This window comes from Danio rerio, chromosome 19 (assembly GCF_049306965.1).
Source record: "Danio rerio strain Tuebingen ecotype United States chromosome 19, GRCz12tu, whole genome shotgun sequence".
Taxonomy (NCBI): domain Eukaryota; kingdom Metazoa; phylum Chordata; class Actinopteri; order Cypriniformes; family Danionidae; genus Danio; species Danio rerio.
This window is the reverse complement of record NC_133194.1, coordinates 1,562,501-1,585,017: the sequence shown is the minus strand read 5'-3', so window position 1 is coordinate 1,585,017 and position 22,517 is coordinate 1,562,501. Positions and strand designations below refer to the sequence as shown.

At 35.1% G+C, this 22,517-nt stretch overlaps 1 long non-coding RNA gene across 1 annotated transcript in view; it reads left to right on the top strand.

The window, feature by feature from the left end:
• The first annotated feature begins 11,150 nt into the window (after positions 1–11,150).
• LOC137488455 (uncharacterized) overlaps positions 11,151–22,517 on the top strand; it is a 138,273-nt gene continuing 126,906 nt past the window's right edge. The window contains exons 1-2 of the long non-coding RNA XR_011007486.2: positions 11,151–11,209; positions 17,193–17,266. This is a non-coding gene — a long non-coding RNA (uncharacterized lncRNA). The remainder of the gene's footprint in view (positions 11,210–17,192; positions 17,267–22,517) is intronic.

Below are 22,517 nucleotides of genomic sequence, written 5' to 3'. Positions count from 1 at the left end.
GCCCAGCGCGTGCCGTTTGAAGAGCTCCTCCAAAACACAAGAACAAGTGGAATTTGTAATTAAATGCAACACAGCGGAGCAAAAAAAAACACAAAAAAACGATGCCTTCACAAGCGCCGCTAACCAAAAATCCATCAACAGATGCTTTTCGCACAGAATGAAGATGAGGCTTCGGAACAACGACGTGAAACGCGAGAGAATCTGACAGCAAGGTGAGAGGCAGATGGGATAGGTGGTCTGTAACCAAAAGCTCACCAGCAGGATCCTGACAACTTCTAAAAATGTGCATTAAACGTGCCCGCGAGCGTCTTGCAAAGGATCCTGCCTCAAAGAACGACTAAAATGACAGATGTCTTGCTAAAATCAGCATCTGCAGCTCAGATGTGTGGAAACCAAAGGGTCTTCGATGTTGAAAACTAGATGCGGTGTGACAAGTGTTAGAGCTCCGTGTTCAGCTTTAGGCCCGCCACATCTGATAGAATAATGCTTTGGTTCATTATTGGGTTTGTGGAGCAGGTAAAATCTCCCCTCCGTGTTTTAATTAGAATATGCTGAATATTTTGCTGCTTTTTACTTTGAGTTTGAAAGTAAAAAAATGTCCACAGCGTAAGAATGTATTTTCCCAAAGTCAGGATGAAATCAAAATGTACTCTTCTTATTGTTCTGTGTATAAAGTAATGCTTGTATAAACAACATATCTGTGCATATCAAGTGTCCCTCATAACCTTTAATTAAATACCATAATCAACTTCCCTTGTGAAACAACTTTTCTTCACTTCTGGTCACATGGAGTTCCTTTAGGGTGGGACTATTAGTCCTTTAGGGCAGAGATAATAGTCATTTAGGGCGGAGCTAACAGTCCTTTAGGGCGGGGATATCAGTTTCTTTAGGGCGGGGATATCAGTCCTTTCGGGCAGGGTTATTAGTTCTTTAGGGCGGGAATATCAGTCCTTTAGGGCGGGGTTATCAGTTTCTTTAGGGCGGGGTTATCAGTTTCTTTAGGGTGGGGATGTCAGTCCTTTCGGGCGGGGTTATCAGTCTTTGAGGGTTAGGATATCAGTTCTTTAGGGCGGGGATGTCAGTCATTTAGGGCGGAGCTATCAATCCTTTAGGGCGGGGATATCAGTCAATTAGGGTGGATCTATCAGTTCTTTAGGGCGGGGATGTCAGTCATTTAGGGCGGAGCTATCAATCCTTTAGGGCGGGGATATCAGTCAATTAGGGTGGATCTATCAGTTCTTTAGGGCGGGGATGTCAGTCATTTAGGGCGGAGCTATCAATCCTTTAGGGCGGGGATATCAGTCAATTAGGGTGGATCTATCAGTTCTTTAGGGCGGGGATGTCAGTCATTTAGGGCGGAGCTATCAGTCCTTTAGGGTGGGGATATCAGTTATTTAGGGCGGAGCTACCTGTCCTTTAGGGTGGGGTTATCAATTCTTTAGGGCAAGCATGTCAGTCATTTAGGGTGGATTTAGAAGTCCTTCAGGGTGGGGCTATCAATGCGCTATAGGTGAACTGGGTTAGCTAAATTGTCCGTAGTGTATGTGTGTATGTCCTGGTCCTCCTGGTCAGGGGTTAAGCGTTGGGCTAATGATCCACCTTGTAAAACTTAGATGTTACGATCGATATAAATGGCCCTATGGGTAAGGAGATATGATTAAGTAATCTTTTGGTGCTTCATATGTGGGTGGAGTCTTTGGTCCTCTGCCCTCTGATTAGTGGACATTTTGTAGAGCATTATGAATAATGTAGTTTAGCAAAAGCAAATACAGGTGCTGTGACAGGTCTGTCTTGTAAATATTTACTTTAACTCATTGTTTTATATTTTGAATAATGTTTAAATTGCAGTTGAATTACTACAGTAAATGCTATCAAAAATGCAACCCAGGCTCAATTTGATTATTTACTCCCTATATGCATTTCTGGAGAGCGCCAAAACATCCCAGGAGAAATGTAGCTTTGCAGTTTTTGTTTTTGTAAATCCACCAGAGGCTGCTGTTTACGCTTTTTCAGATCTCAAATTACTTTCGCGGGTGCCATTAGCATCTGTTGTTCTCATGTAAATCCACCAGAGGCCGCTGTTGACTGACTGACTGACTGACTGACTGACGGAAACCCTAATGTACAATATTTGGCTACTTTCATTCATTCAGTTTCCTTCGGTTTAGTCCATTTCTTCATCAGGGGTCGCCACAGTGGAATAAACCAACAACTATTCCAGCATATGTTTTACACAGCGGATGCCCTTCCAGCCCCAACCCAGTACTGGGAAACACCCATACACTCTCATATTCATACACTACGGCCAATTTAGTTGATCAATTCTCCTATAGCGCATGTGTTTGGACTGTGGGGGAAACCCACACCAACACAGACATGCAAACTCCACACAGACATGCCAACTAGCCCAGCCAGGACTCGAACCAACGACCTTCTTGCTGTAAGGCCACAATGCTAACCACTGAGCCACGTGCCGCAATATTATTTGGCTTTTTGCCTGTATTTTACAGCAAACCTAATTTATCCATGTTTTTTTTTTATATATCGGAGCTGCTAAATTTGAAAGGAGACATGGTTTATTCAACAACAATTTATTAGGAAGGTCTGAGTCAAGACTTTTCCAACATGACTTTTCCATCAAAACACGAGGGCGAAGGCTTCACATTTGACTCTGACTTGCAGAAAATTGAGCGTTTGGTGGTCTAACCTGTCAGATTTCATTAGGTTTCACTCTGATATCTAAAAAGTGCTGAACTAGCGCGCGGCGGGGCTTCTGTAACAGGTGCCGAACCATTCCCAAAGACCCCAGAAACACACGCCATTCCCTCTTACTCGAGCGGAGCGTGTCATATCACAAATCACTTTACGTCGGCTCCTCGTGTACGGGCCCGCACACACACACACACACACACGCATTTACTGAAGCTCCATCAATTTGGTTGCGTCTCAAGTGCTGCTGCCTCTTGGACACGGTCATGCACATCAGCAAATGAGCAGCGGGAGTTTGGGAGTTTGACAATCTATCTAAAGCAGGAGACGAGGAATGTGTGTGTGTGTGCGCGTGTGTGTGTGTGTGAGTTCAGGGTCATTCCAATTACAGAGTTCTCAGTCAGCGCTTGTCACCCCTGCAAGGCAGCCTTGGGCCTACAGGAGAAGTCTACATAGTGAGTGTGTGTGTGTGTGTGTGTGTGTGTGTGTGTGTGTGTGTGTGTGTGTGTGTGTGTGTTTATGCCCTAAGGATGAGCCAATGAGCATCACTGCTGCCAAACCACCTGCTGGAGGCGGATCCTTCCTGCTGTCACTCCGCCCACTCAGTTCCTCATTAGCATATACCTGTTAAAACGACGCCCACTGATGAGGAAGCAGTGAGTAGCAGCTTTGTGTATACCTGTTGGTGGTTGTACACTTCTGTGGGTTTAGTTTAGGAGTGTGATTTAAGATCTAAATCAGTTTCTGAATTAGTAAATAGACAGCAGATGAGACGCAGAACTGATTTTTCAAGTAAAAATCTTGAAATTCAGTCAAACCTTTATAAAAACTACATTTCCCATAATGCTATTCACACAAGACTACAAATCAGAAAGTTGAAGTGAGCAAAATGCACCAAAATATAGCTCTTATAAACTAGACACTGATTTATTTATTTATTTATTTATTTGTTTGTTTGTTTGTTTGTTTGCTTGCTTGTTTGCCATTAAAAATATTCCAGACTTGTTGAAATCGGTTGCAAGCATTAAAGGTTTTAAAAATCTTGAAATTTACTGAAACCTTCCAAAAAACTACATTTCCCAAAATGCTATTCAGACAAGACTATCAATCAGAAAGTTGCAGTGAGCAAAGTGCAACAAGATAGATCTTTAGCGCTTGTAAACTAGACACTGAATTATTAATTAATTAATTTATTTATTTATTGATTTATTTATTTATTTGTTATTAAACATTTTGATGACTTGCTGAAATTTGTTGCAAGCTTTGAAGGTTTTAAAAATCTTGAAATTCAGTCAAACATTTCCATAAACTTCAGTTCCCATAATGCTATTCGCACAAAACTACCAATCAGAGAGTTGCAGTGAACAAAGTGCACCAAAATAGATCTTTAGCTCTTATAAATTGAACACCGATTTATTTGTTTATTTGTTTTTTTATTTAAATTTGTTTTTCTTTAAATATTTTTAAAAAAATCTTTCCCAATCCATTATTTTAATACATTTTCTGATCAAGTTTTTAATACTTTTGTTTCTGTTTTTACGATGCAATCTGACAGCTAATCTTAACTTTATTATTTAGTTATTTACAACCCCAAATCAGAAAAACTATTCATTTTATCATTTTTCATTTATTTCAGATGCCGCCACAGTGAAATAAACCTTGTTGGGGCAGTAAGAAAAATGCTTAAAAAAAGGAAGTATTGATTTTCTTTGAGTTGTATTTTATTGCAGACAATACAGCAATTATTATTTAATGTATTCCTCATGATTTATATTGTTGTTGTTGTTGTTGTAGAGCACATGTCACTCCGCTGCTCATCCGTTTGCACTGGCTGCCAGTTGCTGCTCCCATTAAATTCAAAGCTCTGATGTTTGCTTACAAAGCGACTTCTGGCTTTGCTCCTTCTTATCTGCTCTCACTTCTGCAGATGTATGTGCCCTCCAGAAACTTGCGCTCTGTGAATGAACGTCGCCTCGTGGTTCCATCCCAAAGAGGGAAGAAATCACTTTCCCGAACTCTCGCATTCAATCTGCCCAGTTGGTGGAATGAACTCCCTAACTGCATCAGAACAGCAGAGTCACTCGCTGTCTTCAAGAAACCACTAAAAACTCAACTATTTAGTCTCTACTTCCCTTCCTAATCTGCAATTGCCTGTCTGGCTCCACCGCTAACTGTATTACAAAAAAAAAAACAAAAAAAATTGGTTTTGCTTCTTACACTTTACACACCTGAAACTTGCCTACAGCACTTCTTCATTGTTGCTCTAATAGTTGTGGAAATTGCTTCCTTGTCCTTATTTGTAAGTCGCTTTGGATAAAAGCATCTGCTAAATGACTAAATGTAAATGTTTTTTCAGAATAAATACGTATTTCAATTTTGGATCTTACAACACATTTCAAAAAAAGTTGCAACATGAAAGCATTTACCACTTTTGTAATGCTGCTGTTCCTTTTCACAACACCTAAAAGACACTTCAAGACTGAAGACACCAAGTGATGAAATGTTTCAGGTGTCATTTTGTCCCTTTCTTCCTGCAAACAAGTCTTACGGTGGGCAACAGTACAGGGTCTTTGTTGCACTTCAAAATGCACCACACATTCTCTATTGGAGACTGGTTGGGACTTCAGACAGGCCAGTCCAGTACCTGTATCCTCATCCATGACTTTGTAATGTGTGCACTATGTGCAATATAAACTGTAGTATATTTATTAATAACCATGATGACGGTTGCGTTTAGAGGCGGTTGGATTTATTTCACACAAATTAGATATTTTTCGGATAAAATAGTGTTTTTTTCTGCATCCATCGTTTTAATTTATTATTTATTTTTATAAATCCTGAAAAAGCTACGCTAGAAGGCACAAAAATCTGACAAACTGATTATCCTTTTTCTTAAATGACATGATCCACTAGTCTGTTTTAGCCTAAATGTGAGCCACACTTCTGCTGATGGTCAAAAATGACATCTCACGCTTCAGTAGCAAAGAAGAAACAGCAGAATGAAGAAGCAGCACATTGAAAAAGGGTTGGAAACTGATGGAGAGTGAAGTAAAAGAGCCCGTGTCATGTAAGACCAGGTCCTCGGGCAACCACTGGAACAGCTTTGTCACAGTGGGAGAAAAAAATCCTTCAGTTTGCTGTGAAGAACACACAGTATGGAGCAGGCATGATGAACGGTTTCCAGGTTTACCGTGGTTTGGAAAAGTCAACGGTTTAAAGCCGAATGTTTTATTTAGTTTTTTAAGGCAAACGGATCTCCAGCAGAAAGAGAGCTTCCACGTCAAAATCTACTGATTGGGCAACGGTTCAGGAAACATCTGAAAAACAAACCGCTTACACACCAACATCCAGCCTGCTGTAGAGCTGAACGGTTTATATCCACAGTGAAGAAAGATGTAATGTAATGTGTATTTATATAGCGCATTTATTGGGTATGGCCATACCAAAGCGCTTCACAATCATGAGGGAGGTCTCTCCGCACCACCACCAGTGTGCAGCACCCACTTGGATGATGCGACGGCAGCCACAGGACAACAGCACCAGTGCTTCACCAGGAGGAGAGGAGAGACAGTGATAGAGCCAATTCGGTGGAAGGGGATGATTGGGAGGCCATGATCGTAAGGGCTGATTGAGGGACTTTGGCCAGGACACCGGGGTTACACCCCTGCTCTTTCACGAGAAGTGCCATGGGATTTTTAATGACCACAGAGAGTCAGGACCTCGGTTTAACGTCTCATCCGAAAGACGGCGCCCACTGACAGTATAGTGTCCCCTTCACTTTTACTGGGGTATTAGGACTCACACAGACCACAGGTTGAGCGCCCCCTGCTGGCCTCACTATCACCACTTCCAATAGCAACCTAGTGTTCCCTAGTGGTCTCCCATACTGACCAGGCTTAGCCCTGCTTAGCTTCAGTGAGTAACCGGTCTTGGGCTGCAGGGTGAAATGGCTGTATAGATCTCCAAAGATGCCATTTTAAGATGTAAAGAAATCTGTGATTTGAATGATTTAGTCTGACATGTTTACTGCTCCAAAACACTGTAAATGCTTCTTAGAATCAAATATATTGTGTTCAATAAGGGGGAAAAGTTGTTATCATCCAAGGTTATCATACTGCCAGAACCTTATACTGGCCCATGCCTAGTGGGAAGCCTGTGAATTATTGAATATTAGTGTGTGTTCGTGTCCTCCAGTGCTGTCCAAACACTGAATGTCTTTGGCTTCTTTACTGTTTGAGTTGACGATGCTTTTCTTTGGCCGGCGGATGTGGGACTGGTGGAGGGTTCAAGTGTCGGCTGTTGATCACAGAGCGGGAAATGACAGACTCAAACCCTCCCTGTGTTCTCTCTCCTCTTCAGCCGATCTCACTTTATCTCTGTCAGCCGCTCGTGTGTCCCTAAGGCCTGTACCGCGCTAAAGCAAACACTCTCATGAATCTCCTCTGGAAAACAGCCTCCTTTACTGTGTGCAGCGGGAACTGAAAACCTCTCCTCACTCACCGGCCGACTCTTCACCTGTGTGATGAGTGTTTTAACCGGAGCTATTGGTGTGAGGATGCCGGATTAGAGAAGAGAAAACTTTAGCAAAACCTGGAGGGAAATATAGCTGTTATCATCCATCCATCCATCCATCCAACAGTCCATCCATAAATCCACCCACTCATCCATCTATCTATTTACCCACCTGCCCACTCATCCATCCATTCATCCACTCGTCTATCCATCTATCCATCCACCCGATCTATCCATCCACCCACCCACCGATTCATTCATATATCCATCCATCCATCCATCCATCCACAAATCCATCCAACCATCCATTCATTCACCCACCATCCATCAATTGATCCATCCATTCATCCATACACTTTACCAATTTATCCAATCATCCACTCATCCATCCATTCTTCCAGTCATCCATATAACCACACATCCATTCTCCCAACCATCCACCCACTGACCCACTCATCCATCCATCCATCCATTCATCCACCGATTCATCCATCCATCTACAAATCCATCCAACCATCCATTCAACCATCTATTCATTCACCCACCATCCATCAATTGATCCATCCATCCATCCATACACTTTACAAATCTATCCAATTATCCACTCATCCATCGATCTATTCATCCATCCGCCCAACCATCCACTCATCTGTTCATCCATACACTCACCAATCCATCTACCCACAAATCCATCCTACTATCCATTCAACCATCCATTCAACCAACCATCCATCCATCTATCCATACATTCACCAATCCACCCATCCACAAATTCATTCATCCATCCATCCATCCATCCATCTATCAACCATCCATCTATCTACCATCCATTTATCAACCATCCATCCATCTATCCATACATTCACCAATCCACCCATCCACAAATTCATTCATCCATCCATCCATCCATCCATCTATCAACCATCCATCTATCTACCATCCATTTATCAACCATCCATCCATCTATCCATACATTCACCAATCCACCCATCCACAAATTCATTCATCCATCCATCCATCTATCAACCATCCATCTATCTACCATCCATCCATCCATTTATCAACCATCCATCCATCTATCCATACATTCACCAATCCACCCATCCACAAATACATCCATCCGTCCATCCCTCCATCCATTCATCTATCCATACATTCACCAATCCACCCATCCACAAATTCATCCATCCATCCATCCATCCATTCATCTACCCATACATTCACCAATCCAACCATCCACAAATTCATCCATCCATCCATCCATCCATCCATCCATCCATCCATCCGTCCATCTATCAACCATCCATCTATCTACCATCCATCCATCCATCCATCCATTTATCAACCATCCATTCATCTATCCATACATTCACCAATCCACCCATCCACAAATTCATCCATCCATCCATCCATCCATCCATCTATCCATCTATCCATACATTCACCAATCCACCCATTCACAAATTCATCCATCCATCCATCCATCCATCCATCTATCCATACATTTACCAGTCCACCCATTCACAAATTCATCCATCCATCCATCCATCCATCTATCCATACATTCACCAATCCACCCATTCACAAATTCATCCATCCATCCATCCATCTATCAACCATCCATCCATCTACCAACCATCCATCCATCCATCCATCCATCCATCCATCCATCCATCTATCCATACATTCACCAAACCACCCATTCACATATTCATCCATCAATCCATCCATCTATCAACCATCCATCCATCCACCATCCATCCATCCATCCATCCATCCATCCATCCATCCATCCATCCATCCATCCATCCATTCACCCATCATCTATCTATCTATCTATCTATCTATCTATCTATCTATCTATCTATCTATCTATCTATCTATCTATCTATCTATCTATCTATCTATCTATCTATCTATCTATCTATCTATCTATCTATCTATCTATCTATCTATCTGTCTGTCTGTCTGTACATGTGTTGATGATTGTCCTCTTTCTGAAGGCCTCATCGGAGCACGTTGTGTTGATCGAGTCATGTGTTTTTACAGCACACAGTATGATCTCTAATTCATAGGCTGTTTCCTTGTATTTGTCTTGTGGTAAAGTGTATCCGTGAGCGTGTAGTGCTCAGGTCGGAACCACACACAGAGAAAACTCCAGAAAAAGCCAGAATGAACTGCAGAGGCATCAAATATTTACCGGCAGCAGTTTGGACGGGAGGTTTGAAGCGCTGATACGGGCAGAGAGCGGCCCAGAAGTGCTTCAACACGCTTTTATCTGTCACTTCCACAACTGCATGTGAAAAATCAAACGCAATCAGGTGGATCAGACCATTAGTGTTCATGTCATGAGGAAATGGGGGATGAGTGCATGTGAATTGTCTGTTGCTTTTGTCTTTGTTTCCAGAAAAAAAGAAAAGAAAATTCCTTTTCCCAAAACTCTGCTGTATTGAGTGTGTTAGCTGCTTTTATTTTATTTTATGTCATGGGAAATGAGGAGAAGTGGATGTGAATTGTATTTCTTTTGTGTTTGTTTCAAGTGAAAAAGTAAGCTTTCCTCAAAAACTTTGTTGTGTTGAATGTTGATATTTTATTTATATATGTTTTATTTTATTTTATAGGTAAACTTGTGTTCTTAGATATCTTTTGTGAAGCAGGAATTTGCAAGTGCTTTAAACGAAGTGTACAGCAAAAAAATAAAAAATAAATAAATTTTATATATATATATATATATATATATATATATATATATATATATATATATATATATATATATATAGATAGATATATATATATATGTGTGTGTGTGTGTGTGTGTGTGTGTGTGTGTGTGCGTGCGTGCGTGCGTGTGTGTGTGTTTAATTTAATTTATTTTTTGTATTAATACTTTTTTATTAATTTTCATGTTTTTAAATTTTATTTATTCTTTATTTCATTTTTATTTTATTAATTTTTATTGCATTTTTTTAATTTTACATAATTTTATTTTTAATTTTGCTTTTTTTATATCTTTATTTTATTATTTTGTGGATAAATTTGTGTCTTTTTAAAATCATTTTAGTCATCAGGAATTTGCAAGTGCTTAAAACAATAAACTTAATTAAAGACTCCATTGGCTTTGTGTAAAACAAAATAATTTATTTTATTACTTTTATTTTATTTCTTATTTAATCTAACTTTATTTATTTATTATTTTATTTTATTATTTTGAACATGAACTTGTGTTCTTAGATTTCATTTTATTTATTTTTCATTAATTTTTTCTTTATTTTATTTTTAAATTAAATAAAAAATATTTTATTTAAATTTTATTTTCTATTTATTTATTTAGATTTTATTTTATTATTGTGTGGAAAAACTTGTGTTCTTAGATAATTTTAGTCAAAAGGAATTTAATTTAATTTTAGTCAACAGGAATTTGAAATTGCTTAAAACAATAATTTACATTTTTTATTTAATTAAATAAAATTTTTGATTTAATTAAAATTTCATTTATTTTTTATTTATTTTGAATTAATTAATTATTTTGTAGATACACTTGTGTTCTTAGATTTTATTTTATTTAATTTGTTAATTGATTTTTTTTATTTTATTTCTTTTGCACACTCTAAAAACATGTATCCCAGGACTGTATCAAATATCAACAAACTATTTTTGGGTTATTTTTAAGTACACTTTTATTTTTTTTCAAATGACACTTTTAACCCAACAGTTAAAGGCTTGCCTATATTTAACCCAGCGTTGAGTTACAAAAACCCAGCATTTTCTTAAAAGTGTATGTGTACAGCATGTATTGCAAATGTGCTTTGTGTATGAACTTTGAGTTGTTGTTTTTTTTTTCTTAAAGTCATGTCTTTTATTTTGAAATGTTACCTGCTCCTGTTTGGTCTCTTTGTTAGTTTATCTCTCTGTAATTGTAGCTGTTTGTTGTTAATTGACCTCATTATCTATCCTTTCTGAAGAGGGTGTTTCTTGCAGTATAAGCTCGGTAAGATTCTGATTCTCTTTATCTAATTCTGAAATTAATCCTGTTCTGCTGTTGAAATCCAAACACACATGTGGTGCATATGGTATTTGATAAAGCTGTTTTAAATAAACCTTTTAGGGAAAACTATCCAGTGCAGTGAACTAACGATGCTTTAGAAGCACACATGAGTATATTTATTTTCTGTAATTAAAGTGGAGTGTGTTGCATTGGGGAAAATAGTGACTTTTCAGCTAACAACAGGCATTGTTAGGCGTCGATCTGATCAACATTACAGTATAGTATTGATGACTTTCATATTCGCACATTCATCGCACGTTCCTTCTTATTTTGTTTACTACTCTGCTTCAAATATCGGGTCTATAATCGCATGTATGCAATACTTCAAAACAACATTAGTATTATTTAATTAATTGTCTATAAGTGATGTTGGACTCTGACAGTCATTGGCTGCTAATACCCTACTAGCACCGGGTTGGACCCCGTTTTGGCTTCAGAACTGCCTGAATCCTTCATGGCTGAGATTCAACAAGCTACTGGAAATATTCCTCAGAGATTTTGCTCCATATTGTCATGATAGCATCACACAGTTGCTGCAGATTTGTCGGCTGCACATCCATGATGCCAATCTCCCGTTCCACCACATCCCAAAGCTGCTCTATTGGATTGAGATGTGGGGACTGTGGAGGACATTTGAGTACAGTGAACTCATCGTCATGTTCAAGAAACCAGTCTGAGATGATTGAGCTTTATGACATGCTGCGTTATCCTGCTGCCATCAGAAGATTTTGGATGTAAATGTTGACGTATGGTTAATACATGTTGTACTAGTGTTGTTCATAATTAGTTCAAATACATTAACTAATGAAACCTTGTTGTTTTTATTTTATTTGTTATTTAATTTGTTATTTGATTACATTTACTTTATTTATTTTATTATTTCGTGGATAGAAGCAGGACTTTGCAAGTGCTTAAAACAGTCAAATTAATTAAAGACTTCATTGACTTTGTGTACAGCAAAACAATTTATTTTATTACATTTTATTTGTTTTATTTTATTATTTTGTGCATACACTTGTTTTCTTAGATTTTTTTAAAATTTATTTTAATGTTTTATTTGTATGTATTTATTTTTTGTTTAATTGATCATTATTTATTTTATTTTTTGTGGATAAACTTGTGTTCTTAAATTAAATTTTTCTTTGTATATATTTATATATATATATATATATATATATATATATATATATATATATATATATATATATATATATATATATATTTATTATTATTATTATTATTATTTTATTTTTTATTATTTTATTTTATTTATTTATTTATTCATTTTATTGCACACTCTTAAAAATAATGTTGTAACCCAGCGTTGGGTCAAATACAGACAAACCAATGTTGTTGTTGTTGTTTTTTATTTTTAAGTACATTTAAATTGCACTTTTAACCCAACACTCGGGATTGTCCATATTTGACCAAACATTGGGATACAAAAAAATTTTGCTCCATATTATCACGCTAGCATCACACAGTTGCTGCAGATTTGTCGGCTGCACATCCATGATGCCAATCTCCCGTTCCACCACATCCCAAAGCTGCTCTATTGGATTGAGCTCTGGTGACTGTGGAGGCCGTTTGAGTACAGTAAACTCATCGTCATGTTCAAGATGATTTTGGATGTAAATGTTGGACTACGATTAATACATGTTGTACAAGTTTTGTCCATAATTAGTTCAAATACAATGAAACCTTATTCTAAAATGTGACCAAAGAGACTATTGTGAGGCAAAACCGTGTTCCTAATCCAGCCCCAGCAATGCACACTTCACAATAATCCAGACTAGCAGTTTAGATGTTACCAAATCGCCTTTTTCCCCAGCTTGACATCAAGGTTACAGGTAAAGCATTGGTCCGTCCGCCGGTGTTAAGTGCCGCTGAGCTCTGCTGTCTCCAGCGTCCAGCAAATCCATCTTCTTAATATGTCCACCAGAGCCAAAGCACTTCTGACAGGGCCGCTGGGTCGAGGAAATAATCAGTCACATGAGCGGCTGGGTTAAATTCTCTCTGGGTCAGAGATAATGGTGCTGTCCGGAGCATCTTCAGCCCGACTGACACCTCCAGTAACTGGAGCAGTGATGCCTCAAACACTGCCTTCCCTCCGTCTTTTTATAGGAAGTGTTTCTTTTATGTTGATAAAAAAAGCTTAGATGAATCAATTGGTGACCAGCTTCACGTAACAGTGATAGTTTTCCCATGATGTCACACCATTAGAGGAACGCAGACTGAGTGATTTCTCTCTCTCTCTCTTTTTTTTAGCTTAAAAAGCTGAATAAACAACATGATTTCTTCTTGCACAGTTATCACCGTCTGCACTTTACTTGATTTTTGATTTACAGTATTACTGTGTGTTATTAATTTACACAATCAGAATTATTAGTAGTGATACAAAATTAATAGTAGTATTAGTAATAGCAGTAGTAATATTACTAGAATGGAAAAAATTACATTTAATTAAAATAACCCAATGCATTGGTTTAAATATTAAAACCCAATGCATTGGGTCAAAATAACCCATACACTGAAAAAAAAATGTCTGCAAAATTGTTGCAAACAATTTATTTGTGTTGAATTTAAACAAACAAATTAAATTTAGTGATTTTCAACTTAATTTATTTGTTTAAATTCAACATAAACAAATTGTTAACAACCCCTTAACTTAAAATAATTAAGTAAATTCAAGGAATCATCTTTGAATAATTTTTTTCAGTGTAGTTGGAAAGGTGCTATAATAGCCTATAGATATATGTTGGGCTGTTTTTAACTCAACTATTTTAACAGAGTAGTTTGTAGGAAAAGTGCAATTAAAGTACAAATTAAATTGTGACGTCAATACACTCAAAAAAAAAAAAAATTGTTGAATGAACATGATTTAATCGTGGCTCCCTTTATGCATCTAATCCAATCAAGTAAACCTGACCTGCTTTGAACATGTTGTATGAACACAAAGCACATTTGTAGATAAAACATGGTTTCAATATGTCAGTCTAACTTCTTTGCAACTAATTGACTCAAAATGTTTGTATTGTGTTATTCTAATTAAAATGATTCTAATTTACTCAATGTAACACTAAAGCTTTACTTTAACAAAATGATGTCTTGTTAAATCAGCTAGTAAATTTCTTGTTCAATATTGTTGTTTAAATTCATTCATTCATTCATTTTCTTGTCGGCTTAGTCCCTTTATTAATTCGGGGTCGCCACAGCGGAATGAACCGCCAACTTATCCAGCAAGTTTTTTACGCAGTGGATGCCCTTCCAGCCACAACCCATCTGGGAAACATTCACACACACACACACACTCATACACTACGGACAATTTAGCCTACCCAATTCACCTGTACCGCATGTCTTTGGACTGTGGGGGAAACCGGAGCACCCGGAGGAAACCCACGCGAAGGCAGGGAGAACATGCAAACTCCACACAGAAACACCAACTGAGCCGAGATTCGAACCTTCGAACCTTCTTGCTGTGAGACGAACGTGCTACCCACTGCGCCACTGCCTCGCCCTGTTGTTTAAATTACATTTTTTAAATTACAATACTATGAAGCAAGATTAAAAATTAAGTAATTCAACACAAAAAGGACAGAAAACATGTTTTATATATATATATATATATATATATATATATATATATATATATATATATATATATATATATATATATATCTTTTATTATAGCCTTTAGCAGGCACCAATAACATTTAAACAAATTTCTTCTTTAATATTCTGATACAAAATGTTATATAATATCCAAAATTGTAATATGTAATATTAAATGTATAAGTAACATTTAGCCAACAACATAACATGCATAACATTCAAGCTCTTGGGAAAACCAATTCCCAAACTGTGCCAAAAACACGCCGTGATACTTGTTCTTGTTGTTTTCGTATGGTGATCTCCAAACGCACTACCGCCACCTACTGATATGCGCGAAGTGACTCTCCAGAGTGAGAGTTGTCGATTTGAAGCGTCTCAGTCTCATTGAATCAACATGTTCTGATCAAATTCATTTGATTATTTCTTGATTCAGTTTCAAATAACATGAATTAATCATTTAACATACGTAAACTTGATTTGTTCTTTTCGATCTGACAAATTTTTATTTTGTAAATCCAAAACATGCCTAGTTGATTTTTTTGAGTGTAGTAGAAATGAACAAATAGATTTTCCCTACAAGGAAATATTAATCCGAGCAAAACAAACCGAAGCCAAATATAAAAGCAGACACTTTTACGCACTATAGCGCCTTCGCTAATGACTAGGGATGTAGCGGTATCAGAAATTCACGATACGGTAGTACCTCGGTATGAATGGCACGGTTCGATATTTATTGAATCATTTAAAGCAGTGGTTCTCAAACTTTTTTCATCAAGTACCACCTCAGTCTCTTCAGGTACCACCATTAAAATGAGCAGCATTGAAATACAGTAGCATAGTTGGCCCAGTTAAGCAGCTACAACTCAGCACAGTTAAAAAAACGTGGCAGATTACCTCAGAAAAATAGGCTATAGGTCATATATTACATATTATATACATAATTTTTGATAGATTTTGAAATGTGTGTAGCATGTACATGACATATATAATTTCTCCGCGTACCACTAGAAGGAAGTCTGCGTACCACTAGTGGTACACGTACCACAGTTTGAGAACCACTGATTTAAAGGAAAAACAAAACTAATGAAGAGACTCAAAGAAAGTGCAAGAATGTTCAGGTTACCTCAACACTGAACAGATCAATGACATACAAATGATCTATCTGTAAACATTCAAACAGGAACTTAAATTATTCAATTTTAATAACAAAAAATATTAAACCACGTAAAAAAAACCCACTTGAAAAGACAAGCCATGAGTGAGATAGAGGTCTCTTGGTGGTACAAGTCAATGTCTCCATCAATCTGAGCCGTGTGCTGTGTTCTGCAGTCCCCTTGACTAAAGGAATCCCCATCATGTTAGTCGTATTCCCCGACTTGTATTTCAGCACAGTCTGGCAGTGCCTGCATGCCCTTTTTCTGTCACCTTTTCTTCTCTCTTGTTTCTTTTCAGAGAGAAACTGAAATGCTTCCACACATCTCATTTAAAACCCGCTTTAGGTTCGACCATTTTTAGCTCTTTCTCTTTGCCGCTACTAGCAGCAGCCTCCATTTCCATATTACTGGATCTGTAGCGACAACAGACCGCAAAGGATGATGGCCATGCCTGGGCTGATGAAAACTGTAGTTTCCGCTTCCTCCCATTCGCTCCATTCACCTGAGTAGACTTTACACCAAAAGACCTGTGATTTTATTGAGTCACAACCACGGTAATATTGAAAGAAATTGCTATTGCGGGATGACGGTATTTACAATATTGTTACATCCTAACTAATGACTAAATCACTGAGGAATATCCACAAAGTAAATGTAAACATTGTTGAAGTGTAGTTCTAACAAGTACATCAACTTTTTACATTTTTTTTTATTTTTGATGTTTTCTTAATAATATTCCTCTAAAAGCACCACATTTTCTAATGTAAAATATGTATATTTTATGCTCAATTTAATATTTATTTATTTATTTATTTATTATTATTTTTTTATTATAATAATTCCAGTAAGTTCAAGACATCCATAACCTTCAAATCTGCTGTTTATACAGTTAAATCCGGAGGTTTATGATTGTAAACCAATAAATATCATGAATACCAATAGATAATAAAATGTTTTTTCTTGTCAGAAGTCTTAAATATATTAATAAAAACGTGTGTCTATATATTGGTTAATTTTGCATTAAAGACAAGTTGTGTATTCATGCAAAGGTGTTCATTTTCATCCATATATTTCTATTTATTTTTTAAGTTGCATGTTCATATTTTATATGCTTTTTTAAGGTTTATTAATTTAATTAAACTTTAATTTAATTCCAGGCTGTGGCAGTGAAACAAACACATTACAGTCCAGTGTGTGTCAACAGAGCTTCACGAACTGCACATCTTTCAGTGTGAGTAGGTTTTTCTTTCTCTTGCTTTTCACTTCTTTCTATTCTTTTCCTCTCTTTCTCAAATAAAAAATTTGCTTTATTGGCGTGAAAATAAGAAAAGATCTATAAAATAAAGAAGTAAACAAGTAACTACGGTATATACAAAGTAAATTAAATAACAAAAATAAAATAAGCCGTCTCTCTCTCTCTCTCTCTCTCTCTCTCTCTCTCTCTCTCTCTCTCTCTCTCTCTCTCTCTTTTCCTCCCTCCGGCTGAAAGGGGAAGTTAATTTGGTGTTGATGGCCACGGAGGTCTTGAGAGGCTAATAGCTTTTCCAGGTAAATAAATCCCCATAGTTCATAATTAGCTATTAGCATGCGCGTCAACTGTTTGCTGTGAGCGCGGGTCACGTGTCTCGTATATTTACATCCTGGAGGTTTCCAGTGTGAGCAGGGTCTGGGCACAAACACAGACACACACACATAAAACCACTTTATAAGCTATATTGTTGAAAAAATAGCATCCTCCTTCAGTCTTTTATTGGTTGTGTCACTTTTGCGTGCTCTAACGTCAGCTTGACTGTTCATATTTAGACCCTGTCAGTCTTTTAAGTGTACATATGCATTATTTCTGTGTAAATGAGTCTTGCAGAAGTCTGCTTTCAGAAGAAACACACTATCAAAGCCGCTTCATTTATTCTTGGTGGAGTGTGTAAACTGTCATTGGGAAAGATGCTATGAGGTGCATGCTAAAAAATGCAATACAAGCAAACTATTTCTGTCTATTTATTTTGCATGAATGCTTTAAAAAATATATGACATTATCATGTTTTTAAACTTGCTTGTGAAATCGTAACCCAAATTTGTGCTATTTATGTTTTTAAACACCTTTTTAAATGTAGGTTTTGATTTATTTGTTTACATTTTTGTTAATTATGATTTTTTTTAATTTATCATTAAAAAAAAAAAAGTAATTCTAGCTGTGATTTTTTTTTATTTTATTTCCATTTACAGATTTGTGTTTGGTTTTTAAAAGGAAGTGTAAGCAGCCTTTTTAATATTTAAATTTATTTTATGATGTAAATGTCAAACTAAAAAAGAAAATGGCAAACAAAAACTTGAAGTTTACTTTAAATAACATGCTTGATTAAAATTTTTATAAAATATTTTAAGCTTTGGGTTTGTTTTATAATGCAATTTAAGCACACGTTAAAAATAATTAATAAACAAACAAAATTATATTTATTTTTACATTTAAAAAATAAGCAATAGAATTCAGTGCATTTAATATTATTATTATTATTGTTATTATTGTTGTTATTATTATTATTATTATTATTATTATTGTTATTGTTATTATTGTTATTATTATTATTATTATTATTATTATTATTATTATTATTATTATTATTATTATTATTGTTGTTATTATTATTGTTATTATTATTATTATTATTATTTTACTGTAAGTTTTGATATATTCTTTTTTTTTTTAAGTAACTTTTGTTTAATTGCTAGCCCCTCCCTCTTTTTAAAAATAGCCGATAGCGTTTTGCTTTTATCTCGGTGATGTTTTGTAGGGGGCGGGAGTCTGCAGATACTTGAGAACATTTGATTGGCCAGAAAATTTAATGAGAATGTGATGTCATGCCCCTCCTAATATGGGCAGAATTGATTTTTGGCATTTTGATCACTTGTACATCTTCTAAATCAAATTTCCGTCCTTGTTTTTAAGCACACTATAGTTTAGAGATAACCTTAAGACTTAATATATCGATATCAACACCAAAAAAACTGTTATTTGATTTCGGGGGGACTTTAAATTTGCACTATTTACAGTCTGAATTTTGTTCAGAAATGGACATAATTAGCAGGTTTACTTGACATGCGAGGGCTTGTTATCTGTTTCATTTTTATATAGGCCTTTAAAAGGATAATTTTATATATTTGTTCAAATTTTAAAGCAGTATTTTTCTTTTCTTTTTTAATGCAGCTGTTTGTGAATTTCAACTGAAACTAACGGGACCATTGATTAGTTGCCACTTCAGATACTGGAGTGCATTTGATTGGTCAGAAAATCTGATGAGAATGTGATGTCATTAACCGCCACTGATTGATACGGGCAGAATTGACAAGCTGTATGTTGTGAACGCTTAAACATCTTCTAAATCTGAACTTGTCTTTGTTTTGGAGCACATTATAGCTCACAGGTTACCTTACAACTAATAAATTGATAACAACACCAAAAAACATTCATTTAATTTCAGTGCGACTTTAAATTTGCACTATTTACAGCCTGAATTTGGTTTAAAGGGGGGCTATTATGCAGAAATCCCTTTTACAAGGGGTTAAAACACAGTTGTGTGTCAGCAGTGTGTCAATATAAGCAGCTTCCGATGGTAAATATGAATTAATTGTATTTTCTATAATCAGACTTGATCAAAACAGTCTGCAGAAACACTTTGATTGACATTCTCCCTTTGTATGATGTCATCAGAGGGGGGAAGCCCCGCCCACTAATGACCATCTCTCCCTCATTAGCATAAACAGCCCTGAGTAAGAAGCAGCCGTTTTGAACCTGCCACTATGCTGACATATAGGCATTTTAGCTCCGCCCTCTTTTCTAAATCTCATTTAAATTTAAAGCAACAGTCACCAGATTAGGATCAAAGCCTTAAACGGACAGTTTCAAAGAGTTATAAAACATTATGTGTGTGTTTTTTTTATCTGAAACTTTACACACACACACACTCTGTGGACATCAGACTTAATTTACATTTACTTAATTTATTTAATCTTCAAAAATGGACACACTTAGCGTGTGTAATTGACATGAGAGGGTTTGCCATCAGTGAGTGTGTCTCCTGTGAATGAAGCGGTGTCGTGTGTTTTCCTGATAACATGAGCTTCTCTCTGACGGATTTTAGTTAAAGGTAGTGGAGATTCCTGTTGCCTAATTACTCCAAACGATCCCTGTGCAATTAAGCGGCTCTGGCAGGCGTCCAGACGGAGCCGCTTACCAGAGTAAACAGTGAGAACCGCGGTACACGCTCCAGCTACATGCTAATTGAATTGTATTTACATTTACGTCTGTGTTTTTGGCAGCACTTTCCAGCCAAAGAGACTTACAAGAAAGCACATTTGTTGTGCTAATGGCAATTACCAAAGGATCCATCAGGAGCTGAACTCCACACGTGCCTGGAGGAGAACCAGCTCACTAACCAAACATTCTGCTGTTAGACTGTTTTATTAGAAGATTTTTCTCCTTATTTTGGCTTTTTGTGATGGAATTTAAGCACAGATATTTTATTTAGCACAAGTGCAATTTTTAAAAAATGAAATAAGTAATTTTTTATAACATTTTATAATAAAATAATATAAAATAATAATTTGTTTATAATAAAATAAAAAAATAATTAAATATATGATATAATAAAGTTTTTATGATTTATTATTTTTATTTATTTTATTTTAATATGTATATTAAAAATAAAAATAAAGCAAAATAAATTGTGTCACATTTAATTTGCATTAAAACATTCTCAATTTGTTTTTTAAAAAGGTTTTGGATTTGTTTTAAAATGCTTAATATGTTTATTAATATTTATAAGTACTGGTTTCAGTTTTTTTTATGAAATGTAAGCAATTTATTATATTATTTTATTATTTATAATTCTAAAATAATAATAAAAAAATTGTATTTAAATAAAATATATTGTAATATGATATAATACAGTTTTAATAATTATTTATTTTAATTTTAATATGAATATTGAAAATGAAAACAAATAAAAAATTAACTGCATTGTTTAATTTGCATTAAAACATTCTTAATTAGTATTTAAAAGATTAAAATTTTGATTTGTGTTAAAATGCTTAATGTTTAATAATATTAGTACTGATTTGTGTAGTTTTTATATTAAATATAAACACATTTTTATTATTTTATTATTTTTATGAAAAAATATTAATTTCTAATAACTAAAAATAGTATAATAAAATATTGTATAATTGATTCTTATTATTTATTTTATTTTAAATGTGTAAATTGAAAAGGAAAACAGCATTAATTGCATTAAATTAGCTTAATTTGCCTTAAAACATTCTTAATTTGTATTTTAAAAGGTAGCGTAACATTGATTTTGTCATTTGGATTCATTTTAAAATGCTTAGTTTGTTTAAAAACATTCATAAGTACAGATTTGTGAATTTGTTTTTTATGATATAAGTACTTTTTATTATTTTATCATTCATAATTCTAAAATAATAAACAAAATATAATTTCATATTAATAAAATAAGAATAATATAATAAAAATATCGATTATTAAATTTAATTATTAATTAAATTATTTATCATTAACGTTTTCTTAATTTAAATGTGTAAAACAAAACAAAAAACAAAGCAGAAAGAAATTGCATTAAGTTCAATTTGCATTTAGTAAACATTAAAAGCTTAATTTTAAAAAGGCAGTGTAACATTGATTGAGTGCTTTGGATTTGTCTTAAAATACAATGAAAGCACAGTTTAAAAAACAAACAAACAAACAAACAAAAGTGTACAATGTGTAAGATTTTTCTAATACAATTTTTTAAGTCAGCGTAATCATGCATTTTTTCAACAGGAAAGGTTGGAGGAAAGTTTTTCCTGGATGCAAATATTAGCATGGATTAATAAATGAATTAGGCAAGGATCGCAATAGCAGCATGATTTGGACAGTTTAATTTAGACTTTCTTTCTGAATGCAAATAAAACCTTTATGCTTTTTATTCACTTTTAGCCATTTAAAAGGAGATTTAGATGTCGATTTGTTTTCTTGTAATTTTTTTTTTAATTAAATTGAAGCTTTTTACTATATAAATATAATTTAAACAGATTTCTTTACAAGTTATTGATTATACTAATGTTTACCGGTGCAGGGAAAATATTTCAGCGGGTTATTAAACAAATTTGTACTTAAATTGCATTAAAAATCTGTTTAAATTACATTAAAAAAATCTTAAATTATATTTGATTTGCTTTTAAACTGCATTAAAAGAAAACAAATCAACACCTAAATTACATTTTAAATGGCCAAAAGGCATAAATCCATGATTAAATTGCAGTCAGAAAAAAAATTACAAATTAAAATGTCCAAATGCTTCTATTTTCATCCTTGCTTGTTTTTTGTTTTTTTTTTCTTTTTAACGCATTAATCCATGCTTATATTTGCATTAGAAGTACAGATTTGTTTAATATGCAGCTTAAAAATGTTTAAATGCAATTTAGGTGTG